This window comes from Ctenopharyngodon idella, chromosome 4 (genome assembly GCF_019924925.1).
Source record: "Ctenopharyngodon idella isolate HZGC_01 chromosome 4, HZGC01, whole genome shotgun sequence".
Lineage (NCBI taxonomy): Eukaryota > Metazoa > Chordata > Actinopteri > Cypriniformes > Xenocyprididae > Ctenopharyngodon > Ctenopharyngodon idella.
The window spans coordinates 12,054,539-12,067,564 of NC_067223.1; the positions used below are offsets into that span (position 1 = coordinate 12,054,539).

The window sequence follows — 13,026 nt, forward strand, 5'->3', positions numbered from 1 at the left end:
CTATTTAGAGTTGTCTTTTGTAGTGGAGAGTGGCATGGAGCGAAGCTGGCGTTTCTGCTGTCATAAGCATGCGTTTACGTGGGAGCCTTAGGCACTGGCTCTGACCCACGACCACAGCGCATCAGCCGATTGATTGGCTGGATTCACTGTCGTTATCAGATGTTTTTGAAGCCTATTTAGTGTCTCCTCAGGACCTTCCAATGATGCCCTTGTGCATTGTGCCGAGAATGCAATCTGTGGCAAACAGCCCTACGCTCCCAGGGAGGATTAGCAAAGCCTATTTTCTCACGCAGCTTTCTGTTTTAACCGCAATCTTCAGAACTGAGAAGGCGGAAGATGTATATTTCCTTCATTGCATGAGATATTAGTCGGCCTGTTTATTTGCCTTCATATGGATTCATCTAAAGATATATAACCTTTGGTTGTTGCAGTAATATGATTGGGACCTCAAATCTGAATCTCAGTGCAATTTTCCCCATAAATCTATTTAGCCTCCATTCCTGGCAGCGCAGATCTTTTTTAGCCCTGTGATCTGAGAGGCTTTCTCTTACCCTTCAACCTCCCAGGGGGCAAAGCAAGCATCTTTTCTCACACACAAACACTTGCTGTGGGCTCCAAGGACACACGGTCAACCTTTACAGTGGCAATGACAGCTTTATAGTCAGAGTTATCACTTCCTTTATACCACCCTCCCCTTTCTAGTGTTCTTTGCATTAACACTGTAATTAACACACCTTCCCACACGCCGCCATGTTCACGTTAGCACGTTTGATTTAAAGAGAAAGGTTTCAGAGGTCACGCATCTCGCTTGCGCTCGGAATCATCCTCCAAGGACCGTTCGCGGGATAGAGGTGAAGCTTTATGTTGAAAATCTTATTTGAAGCCTCGCCAAGCGCACAAATCTTCAGATACCTGAGGCTGATTCCTCCCCACGGGATATGCGTATACCTGCGAGATATGATTTATTCAGCATTGCCAATTTTCCCACCTGCCCCGCAGTTATTACAGTTTGCAAAAGCAGATCTCTGGCCTATTTTCTTCAACAGGATTTGATCCATTTTATCATAACAGTGCTTTAAGAGCTTTAAAATCCTATCAGGAAGGAGAACCAGGCCTAACCGTTACATCTCAGCCGCGTATGGTCAGTCCGACACAAGAGATCTTTCCATCCGTGCAACCGTGAGCGGACTCCACCTCCGCCTCGCTGCCTCTGTGGAGTTCAGAAATAGAAACTCGCTCTCCCAGCTTGTTCTCCACGTGGTGATTTAGATTTTCAAGTCTGCGGGAGTTTGGTGGAGAACGCGGGAGTGTGAAAACGCTCTGGGATTCCACTTCTTCATTTTCATGTTATTTTGAGCGCGTATTTGGTAGCCCCCTTTCACTCTGATTCCACGTAATTTTCTATGATCATTTGAGTTACCTCTCAACTCTGTAAGTGGGGGAATATCTCTCTCCTTGAGTGGAGGAGGTTTGGCCTCTATTGATTTCTCCTATGGACATCTGTTGGGATCCTAGCAGATATGTACGCTGACTGGCCAAAAAAAAAAAAAAATCGCTGTTTGGATTTTAATAGGCAAATACTTAAGAATCTATGAATGGATCATTATTGCAGTGATTATTATGTTTCTAGCATGTTATATGCTTGGCAACCATTCTTTTAACCCTAAAAGATGGAATGTGTAGCTTTTTATTTCTTAATCATGTCAGAAGGTGTATCATGGCCATATTACAGGATGACAATGCCAAGATTCATCAGGATTAAAATTGTGAAAGAATGGTTAGGAGGGAGCATGAATAATCATTTTCACACATGAATTGGCAGTCCTGACCTTAACCTCAGTGAAAGTCTTTGGGATGTGCTGGAGGAGACTTTACAGAGTGCTCACCTCTTGCATTATCAATACAAGATCTTGACCAAAAACTGATGCACCTCTTGATGGAAATAAATGTTGTGATGCTATTTCCATCAAGAAGCGTATCCATTTTTGGTCAAGATCAGTGTTTTGATCGGTCAAAACAGGGCAGTGTTTATTGCATATAGATTTCAGAATAGTTGGAAATATAAAGATGAACGGTTTCATTTCTGTGACACTAGCAGGAAAAAACAGTATGAAATTAATGATTAATGGTTGTAAAACAAGTTTCAGAGACTATAGACCCACCCCAAACCCAACTCATTGGTTGAAGCAATACTAAAATTGTGCCACTAATGGGGAGACATTAGGCTTTTTTAAGTTTATGTTTTAATGTTTCTGTACAGAATGTGGCTGGTGTAGCCTGGCTTTGGAGGGTTAGTCTGATACTAAATGAAGGTTGGCAGTTTTACAAGCGCAGGGCAGAAGAAGGTCAAATGTTTTAACAAATGCACTATAGCACAGGGTCCTGACTAGTTCAGTGGTAGCTGCTTTCTCTTGACTGGACTAGGCCTGGGGGAATTTGTTTCTGCAACTTTCATATGACAGTTGCCACGAAACATTGTAGATGCAGATTACAAGGTCAATTCCCATGGAGATGTGTGTTGAAGGGCAAATTGTAGTTTATGGATTACCCAAAAACTTATGGGGTTTAAACATGCAATACTTCAGTTACTAATTCAGATACTGCTGTTCAAAAGTTTGGGTTCCATCCATCCATCCATCTATCATGAAATATTGTATTACTTATTATAAATGATTTATCTGTGCACATCATTTTTTTTTTTTATTCATGTATCTCTGCAATCTTTTATCAAAATAACTTCTCCTCCTTCTTGCAGCAACTTCTTCTTGCAACTCTTCTCTGATGACATGTTTACTCAAATAAGAATACAACAATAGCAAATGACAACGATCCAGGGATTCAATGAATTCCCGATGCACAAAATCAAGTCCCGCCCTACATTTTTTTTCTTGTTCGAGAAGCCGTTCACTTGATAGGTGTCACAATAGAGAAGAAAAGACTATCACAACTTCAGTTTCATGCTAACTTTAAGTTTTATTTTAAGTAGATTTATCAGTAACTGGCATATTTGCCTGTATTTTATGTTGTCATTTGACTTGAAAAGATAGCATTCAGATGAGAGATGTTGCTTCTGAGAGGGTCTGCCACTTACTAGAGAGTAGGATAATACTTCATGTAACAAATGTTATACTATCATCAACACTGTTTAATGGCCAGTAACGACAGGATTAGGTGCGAAGTAACCTCTTTAGATAATGCTCTTGCTGTTGTTTTCAGCAAACGTGAAGTGATCACATAATCACAGGGGCTGACATTAAAGAAAGAGGGGCTAAAACCCTCCTAAATAGCCTCCATCCATCCATGGCTCATCAAGCACACCATGAGGTGTAAATGATGTCCACTACCTGCTACTCTTTGGCTAAAGCTCAAACGAAGCATATTTATTCCTTTCATTGGCAAAAGCAAACACACCTCAGGGAAGCAGCAGGTATCGTTTATATGTTTACTTTATATTTTTCGTCCTCCATTCCACTTTTTCCCCCCCCCAGAGGCCTGAGGCCCCTAAAGTGGACAGCGGCCCAGCATGGCAAGGGTAATCACTCTGTCATCATAATTCAGCCACTGGATCACCAACTCCATTAAGGCAGCTTGCAGCTGTTGCTACCTGGGAATGGGTAATTGCTCTGCAGGAGTTCGCCCTGCCTTCATGCCTCATTAGGCGATTTTGCCAGCATTTCGCTGCCCCCTTGCCCCCCACCTGAATGAGCGAAGACGCTCCGCTTCGCTCGCCTTAGCCTGGCAGCAGAATACAAACCAGTCAGCCCCATCCCAAGATCAACCTCACATCAAATATTTACACACACACATACACCCCTGGACTCTTCTTTACTCTGACAACAGTGCTAGATTCATCAGAGAACAATGACCCACATGATGATAATTCAGGCTGGCGGGACACAAGGCTTTGCCTGTACGTGTTACCTGTGCCGGGAGTTACACACGCTTTGCATTATTTATTCAGTGCAATTTGCTTTGTATGGGAGATGAATGAATTGAAATGTTCAAGGATATGATCGGTTTAGACGCTTGTGTTTCGTCCTTCTGCCTCGGGATTGTTTATCCTAGAACTGTTTTGAAACCTGGTTGAGCTCAGTTATCATCTGTTAAAAGCCATAATGGTGCAAGGATTGGACCATGTAGCTTTTTTTTTTTTTTTGATTGTTGTGTGTCTGTATACATATATTTTTATATGCACACAGTAGAATTATTGATTGATTGATTAATTGATTGATTGATTTTTTTATTTTATCCAAATCGCTTGTCCTGTTTAGGGTTGCGGTGATGCTGGAGCCTAACCTTGCACCATTACAAAAATGCAGAGTAATAAACAATAGGAATTTACCAAACATATAGTTTTTGTCATATTTTTAAGTCACTTGAATAGATGAATCTGAGTTTTGAATCGATTTATTAAAACTGTTTGAACTGGTTGAGCTTACCAACTCCAGTGTCATTTTTGCTGTTAAATTTGATAAAAGACGCTATTAAAACTTCTATTTTAACATAAAAATTACATTTAACATTTCTCATGAGAGGAGGTATTGTGAAATTATCACATTAAAATTGTTGTGATCTTCCCAATGTGACTGAAAAAAATCATTGCAGAGTTATCTGAATATATGCTGTAAGCTGTGCAAGAAATGGTTAAATGTTCAGCTTAGATCCAAGATGTCCAGTGATGTTACCAATCTCGCAAGGTTTTATTTTCCAATCTAGGAACAGGAAGATGTAAAATCGTCTGTCTTCCGAGAGTGATTTCCCCGAATGAATAGGAGAGCCCCTTTGATTTGTGAGACAACTGTGAAATTATTTTCTGAGGAATGAATCTCTCTTCTGGGAGAAAGGCTCTGACAAAAAGACAGAAAAAATGGTAAAATCACACAGCAATCAGTGATCAAAACTGGACAGAATCAAATTACTACAGATCTCTCCCGCAGTTTCACCCACCTCTATGGCAGGACAGTGAAGAAAGGAAAAGAGAGGAAGTATTGGGAAAGAAAAGAAGCCAATGCCACCGAATAAAACCCTCCCTGAGGAGTTGATTGTGGAGCATAAAATTGCATAATGTGGTAATTTCTAATACAAACATTGAGGACAGGCATTCAGGCGCCTGATGTAGAGGCATGAGCTGAATGTGACCTGTAAGCTTTCTTTAAGTATAATGAGACTCCTTAGACTTTAATACATTCACTACATTTCACAATTGGCACAGTTTGTTCAGATAAATATGTTTGAAAATTAAACGAAAAATTACCGACTAACCGACTTCAAACAGTTCATGAAAATGGATTATTACTAACTTGATCCAAACCATTTTTCTAGGTGATTGGAAAACCAGCATTGGTCCCGTGAGTTCAGCGCCATGGTGAAATTATGGACATCATGATAAATAATAAAAGAGGTAAAAAATTCTTTCCTCTTTTTTAATGACTGTTGTTATTGAAGAACAAGGTTATTTGACATTGTGGTGATGCCGATGTTATTACTATAATAGCAACCAATGAACATATGCAGCATAGTCAGCAGTGTTAGCAGTGGGAGGGGCAAAAATAGTTGGATAGTGACATGTCTATATATGGTACATATTGTGTACTCCATTAATATTAATTAGCTTGCACTGATATAATCTTCTTAGGTGCTGCCTAATTAATATTCATAAGCCATAACAGTTCCATGCTGCCTTGGAATTTAGTTTTTTATACTTTATCTTTTAACACTAAGAACTGAAATGTCAAAAATTGAGTATACAGATAAGATTAAAAATGAAATTTAAATAAAATTGTAATTGTTTAACATCATTTCCAGTCATAAAGATTGAATTTGAAGGGGGAAAAAAACAAAAAACAAACAAACGAAAAAACTATGATGTAACCTCTAACCTCTGTTCACCTGAATGTTTGTGGTTGTGTTCAGCTCAGTATTCAGACAGATGTGATCTCCCGTTACTCAAAGGAAGTGCTTTATTTTGAGGACGGCTATACAGCCCCCGTCCGCTCTTACTGCTGAGTCCTGTCACCTTTGATCTGAATGGCTCTCCATTATGCCATAGTCTTCACATGAGCCCAGCACTTCCCCACAGCTGAGGTTTATCGGCCCCTGTGACCCGCTCTAGAGTATCTGTGTCATCTCTCCCTCTCTGCCTCTTAGGAAGCTTTCATGCACATCAGTCATGCATCACAGATAAAATGTAGGCGGTGATATATGGTTACATAAAAATAAAAAAAATAAAAACACTGAGATGAAGTTAGGAACTTAAGTAAATGTATAAATACAATATATACTGTATATATCAAATATTGATGATTGAGAAGGTGCAGGTCATGATATTTTGGTCTTATTTTCAGTATTTATTATGGACTTGTTTGCTGTTTTTCTAGCAAGATAGAAAGAGTTATCCCTGTTGTTTCTTGCACCGCACATAAGAAGAGAGAAACATTTTGGATGCACGTTAAAATATGTCTTTATTTTGAAAATGCAGGTGTCACCACCTGCAATTTATGGGAGTTAATTCGGTTCCAGAATGCGGTTGTCACTCACGTAAATTACTGAACTGTGTGTGTACAGAACTGGGGTCGACGAACGCGCTGGCGTGTTTTGGTGGATTTTTTCCATATAGCAACAAAATTGACTTAAAATACTCCATTATTTTTTTGTCATACAGAAACAAGTAATACATCATTTGAAACTGTAAAAGGTGAATTGACTACTGAATTTAGCTGCAGTCAGTGCAGTGTGTACGTGGCCATAAAGTGCATTGTTTCAAATGATAGTACATAGTAGTTAAAGACGCTTAATAGGCTATAAAGTGGGACCTAATATTTTCTTTTCTATTTTTTTTTTTTTTCACTATAGAAATGACAATTTGCTTAATTGTCATGAAAATGTAAAATATAATTTCTTTATTTAGGGTGAACGATGACCCTGCCATTTCCTTGTGAAATTCATTCTAGGTAAACACACGCTAGTGTAAGAAGAAAGCGAGTGAGAGACAATGTGTACAGTCATGCCATGATAGCCATTTGGAGAAATGTGCCTCTGTCATTCTGTATCACCCATAATTGACTGGGAGATCTGCTTATAACCCAGACAGAGCTCGGCAGTGACTGCTGGCAGTGTATAATAATGCAGATTTGGCTCTTTCTTCCTCACTGTCTTTTCTGTCTCACATTAGTTTTGTTAAGAGGCTGAACTGCTCGACAGGGTTCAGCTTTCATGCATATACATTGAACACACTGCTGAATTTTAACAGCCACATATTTTATCTCCACATGAATGCATTATTGACGACCGAAGGCTACATATCATGAGTATAATGTGGCAGTGTTTCAGAGAATATGGATCAATAGCAATTTCCTTGGTTTAATTTCTCTGCTTAGAATTGTGTGCTTGTTGTTGTGTGTTTCAGACAGGCGAGGAGTATCCAAGAGGAAATCTGATGCATCTGTGATTTGTCCAGATAATGGTTTGTATGTTTGAAGGACAGATCTGTGCAATTATGGCAATGTGTTTACCAGCCCCATCAGTGGGTTAACAGACTTCTGACACCCTGCTTGAAATGAAATTTCTACATGAATCTGTGCATGCGTTTAAATAAAAGGGCCTGATACAAGCAAAATTGGCTTGATTTTTAGCTTGGCCGAATGAATAAAACCAATGTGCGCTGACCACGTGTTTCTGCATGCAGATGAACAGAGATGAAAAACGAAATGCGCTTCGCTCTGATTTGGAAGGCAGATCATCTTGCAGTGCCTGAGGGCCAAATCAGACCTGGATGATGTGCTTGTACTTCGACCGAGAGCAGCGTTACTCAGACATTCCTGTCGGATTGATTCTGAGATATGAAACCGGGCACGTGGCCTTGCTGATGTGTGGCGGCCATTTTGCTTTAGGGTGTTGAACGGCGTGACTGGCTGTAGTACACATGGATCTTTTGCTTCGGTATAATGTGCAGTGAATATGATGAGTTTCTGTGAACTGAAATAAATGGCTTATGATAGGTTTTGCCTTTGATCAGCTCCTTTAGCCATTCTGATTCCCTTCGTATTACCATATAGTCTTGCAAGAAAAAAATGATGAAAGTTGTATCTGGCTACTGCTCACAGGAGGCAAACCCCTCTCGGTTTGACGTAACTATGTGTTTGATATCTCCGAAGGCCAAACTTCGCCATCCGTATCGCCTGTAAGTGACGATAAAGGATAACAAGATGATTATAAGGAAGAGAACCGTCAGAGACTCAAGGTCTTGGTTGTTGATGCGCATGGATGCAGTGCCAGAGTGAGAAGACGGATGAAAGGTTTGTCCCCACGTGACGGCGAGTGCCTGGGGAAGATAAGCGTGAGACGTTCTCAGTCTGAAGGAACATGCTGGTCACGAAGAGACACGGGACAGAGGAACACGCAGGTGTAGCCCCATTCATTAGCACCGCATGGAACATCGTGCACTCTTTTGAAGCCTGGTGGGAGCAAGGGATTGAAAAGAAACCAGGAAGATCAATACGGTTCGCTTCATTTAGACAGCTTGTTTGTTCAGAAGCAAAGCAGATTATGAACAAACACAAGCGAGATCCATGCCCAATGCACTCCAAAATATATATATATATATATATATTTGCATTCATAAATATGTGATTTTTTTTTTTTTTTTTTCCATCCAAAACTTTTACACTCAAAGAGTAGAAGAAAAAGAATTTCAGAAAGGTTTCTTTCTACTTTCAAAGGACACTTCCATTGCATTTCTCTTTGAATTATTAGGTTCTGCAGAGACATGTTTGTGTTTTCACTAAACCATTTCACTGCTGCTTCCCGTCACACATGCGCCCAAACAATGTCTCGACCCACGCCCATTGTTTCTTCAACACCTCTCTGTTGAATAAGATTGGGGCCTCGGCCAAGATGAGCTGCAACAAAGACGCAAATCTTTAATTTATGAATCGCAAATAATTCATGCATGCAAGCTGTGAAGAGTCCACCTTGAATTCTTGTGTTTTGTGTTTGCAGGGATGTTAATAAACCTCTACACCCAGGACACTTTCAAGTAGAAGATGTGTTTACCATTGCCTTCACATGCGCCGTTTGTTCCTCATTGTTCTCAGCAGTTTTCCTTTGTAATCCTTGTACAGGCTTTTGACAGCTGATCTCTTTGGATGGCATAAACAAGCTGGAGTTTAGATGTTGCTTTTGTGTCATTCCTGGGCTCCTTCCAGGTGTGTTATTGTGCTATTGATCCTTGTAGAGTTTCACCGTGCTCATGCTGTATCCCAAACCACATTGATTTGTAGGACTGCTCATGTATAAATAGGTTGAACCTTATTGGATTTGTTGGTGGTGAAAGTCTTGACTGCACTGAAAATGGAAGGGGTGTTTAAAGCTTCGAGCTAGTCTTTTGCACTGTCGGTCAAAAGATCAATATTATATTCACGAAAGAAGACGGCTTTGTTTGGACGGAGGTTTAATTTGCTGATTTCTCAGTGTTTCCCATTCTTTTTGATCCAAGTGTGGTCGCAAAGTTTAGTAAACAACAGAGTGATTAGCCTTGTTCTGACGCTTCCATAGTGTCTTGTGTAATTTCTTTTCTGCCTGTGGTCTACTTTGAGATCTACCAAAACAAGTCACCTGCTCCAAGCGCTCGGTTTTAATTAGGACGTCTAGTTTTGTTATCTTCTGTTAAATGAAACCACAGTGTTACAACTTGTGCAAAGCATTGATTTAATTGTACTCAAGATTCTCGATAGTTAACTTTAAATGTCTTTGCCATTAAAGGTGCAATGTGTACATTTTAGCGCCATCTAGTGGTGAGGTTGCGACCAACAGCTCAGTCTACCGCTCACCCCTCCCTTTTGAAGCACATAGAGAAGCTATGGTGGCTGACACAGGACAAAAATGTCGTCGTCTGAGACAGAAGAGAGTAGCCAGTCAAGCAAACATGCTCTGTAAAGCAGTTTGTCCTTTTAGGGCTACTGTAGAAACATGACAGCGCAAAATGGCGAATTTGATGTAAGGTGACCCGTGGTGCATGTATCTAGAAATGGCTCATTCTAAGGTAATAAAAACATAATGGTTCATTATGCAAAGTCTTTATACACCACTGAAAACAAAGTTATGTATATTGTATTGCATTTCTCTCAATAGACCATCCTAAATATTACACACTGGACCTTTAAACCACATGTTGTTATTTGGTAGCTAGTTATACTTGTTTGAGATATTGTTCAGCAAGATTATCTTCAAATGAACAGATATTGAATAGAAAACTGTCCGTAGAAGAATATATTTTACATGTACTTGTGTTGCATAACAAATTGCACACTGACATTTTGGAATGCAACAATGGATGACATTAAGCTAGTGTAGCTAGAAGCATCTATGTTAAACTTTGTGTACAGTGACATTTTTCAATGCCTGAAAATCATCATATTGAGTTTCTAATATTTCCCGGTTTTCCACGACCTGCTCACAAAATGTTTTCTGTACCAGTATTTAAAAAGCAACTACAGAAAGCTATTGTAAATATTAATATTCCTCAGTTTTCCCTTTTGATTTCACTGATTAAAGGTTTCTCCCAAACTTTGAAAAGCAGAGGAATAACTGATGTCATCTGTTTCCTGGAGACCATCAACTGAAGGTTCAGCATTTGCATAGTAAAGGATAAATTTATAATTCTGTTAAACATGCCAATAAAGAGCATTGCGCGGGGGCCATAAGCTTAATTGATACAGCAAAAATGTGCATAAAAGTCTTTATTGCTCCTTTAAAAGCTGTTCCCAACAAAACTCTATGGTGCAGAGTGTTCAGTTAGCAGCTCACGGCTTTATTTGGTCTCCTAAAGGGCCCCAGCGCTTCTGAGATGGCCTGACAGCCTTGTGAAGCCCACGCCAGAATCAATACAACAAAGGTCATTTGCTATTCCAGTCATAGGCAGCTCCATTCCCACCGAACTGTATTTGATGCATACCAAAGATGCGCACAATGACCTCGCTCCTCTGTCATTATGAGAGCAAGATGGAGCATCTATTCAGCGGAGAATAATGTCATTTAGTCATCTGTCGACTTGAACACCAGTTTAAGAAGGAAGGAATAGAGAGGTTGTTTATGTGTGTATAAGCTAAAGCTGTCACTATTTCCAGCATGTAGTCAATAAGTGAATTTTAAAATGAACGTTCTGGTTTTTTTATAGGACATGCTGTGCGACATGTGGCGAGCTGGTAAGATATGTCGTGTTTTCACATGTTTTGTTCGCTAAGAAGTTGCTACATCACTGTTCCCTCCTAAACTTAGCTCTCTCTGTGGGGAGCAGGTGTGTACAAGCGTTGTTTCTCTAAGCTACTCTGACGACTTCTTCCGCATGAACAGCCGATTCGCTTAGACATGATACTGATGTCAGGCGTCGAATGAAAAAGTAAAGCCGACTGGGAAGCAGCGGGAAGGCGAGGCTCTCACCATCTGTGTGAGTGACCTGCCAAACACAGGCTCATCATCATCATCACTCAAAGAGCCTACTAAAGGCACCTGACCACTCATTTGTCCATCTGCCAGTGTTGGACTGCCCCGGTTCTGGCACTGTCCGATTGGCCCACTGAGATGCGCATCATTTTAGTCAATCAGCGGAGCAACAGCAAAATGGAGGATTGACGCTTGACTTGTTTATGGTGTGATATGCCATTGGTAGAGGTCAGAATTCCTCCAAACTTGAGGCAGATATGGATATTTAGCATTAGCATAGCCTTTACTGTTGTTTTAAACAATACCTTTCAGTGTTTTCAGGGTTAGTGCAAAAAATATGGCTATTCCATTCAAGATGCATGCTCCGGCATCTAGATATTGAGTTATTTTTGCACTGAATTAAGTAATGGATCGCTAAATTACTTACATGGTCCATGCCGGGATGTATAATTATCTAGCATGGCTATTGATTACAGGGCTAATTTAGCATGACATATTGCATGAAATATAGCTCAATTCAATTGATTACCCTCACTACCTTGTTCAATTCTATTTAGGTACAAAGCAGCAGCAGCGCCGGGTTGTTTTGCTAACGGCTAGCCTCAACAAATAATTCCCTTAGGGGGAAAAAAAATAATGTAGTACTTGTTCAAAATAAGATTTCAATTGATTAGCTGCCATTGCAGCAGGACAGGGTTGATATTCTTTCAAAATCCCCATGTTCAGTGCACTGGGAGGATTATCACAGCCTTACGGAGGGTCTAAGGTTAGAACTGTAATAGGTTTATGCATAAGTTTGTTTGGCTAAGGGGAACCATCATTAAGCAAGCAAGTTCACGGGGTGCTGCGTAAAGTCTGCGTCCTCTGGATGTTTAATTTGTGTAATCTGTTATTATCTTGCCTTTCTTCTAAAGAGTATGTTTGACCCCACATACCAGCATTGGGAAAATCATGGAGAGTGGATACAAAGACATGGTTGGAGTCGTCAGTATGCAGATTGATGTGGTGATTTACTGCTTTATCATGATAAATAAAAGGTATGATCTATGAGAGGGAATTCAAAAGGAATCAGGTTGCATGCCTACACACAATACTGTCAGAGAAGCACAGTCAATCATGCCTGTGTTTGCCACTTAGATTGTGATGAAGATGCTATTACTGCCGCACGATGCAGAGAAAACAAGAAAAGGTATTTTATGCTGTCAACTGAAGTGTGCAAATGAAAATGTCTGCAATAGTTGAAGATGATTGAATCTGATGGCCAGTCAAAGTCCCCACGCATACTGCCTGATCAAACGCTATTTTTTCCATTCCATTCCTGTTTCCTTTGCTGTTCCCTACTCACTTGGAAGTGGATTCTTGAGGAATCCAAAATGCAAAATACAAATCCAAAATGTCTCGCAGGCCTGTCTAACAAAGGCTAATTTTGTTTTCTGCTAGCTACAGGAGATGCACTTAAAAGAGGAGATGCACATAAAAAGGAGACTTCTGGGGAATCTTGACTGAGGAAGACAATACAAGAGACAAGCGAGTATGTTGTTTTTCCAATGCGCTTTCTGGTACGTTTTTACAAGCACCATGGTAGTA

At 40.1% G+C, this 13,026-nt stretch overlaps 1 long non-coding RNA gene across 5 annotated transcripts in view; it reads left to right on the forward strand.

The window, feature by feature from the left end:
• The first annotated feature begins 9,898 nt into the window (after window positions 1–9,898).
• The window catches only part of LOC127510429 (uncharacterized), a 113,447-nt gene continuing 110,319 nt past the window's right edge, over window positions 9,899–13,026 (forward strand). For 3 of the 5 annotated variants that reach the window (XR_007929623.1, XR_007929625.1, XR_007929622.1), the window contains exons 1-3: window positions 9,899–10,039; window positions 11,174–11,201; window positions 12,354–12,970. This is a non-coding gene — a long non-coding RNA (uncharacterized LOC127510429). The remainder of the gene's footprint in view (window positions 10,040–11,173; window positions 11,202–12,353; window positions 12,971–13,026) is intronic. The other 2 variants (XR_007929624.1, XR_007929626.1) reach the window with 2 other exon arrangements.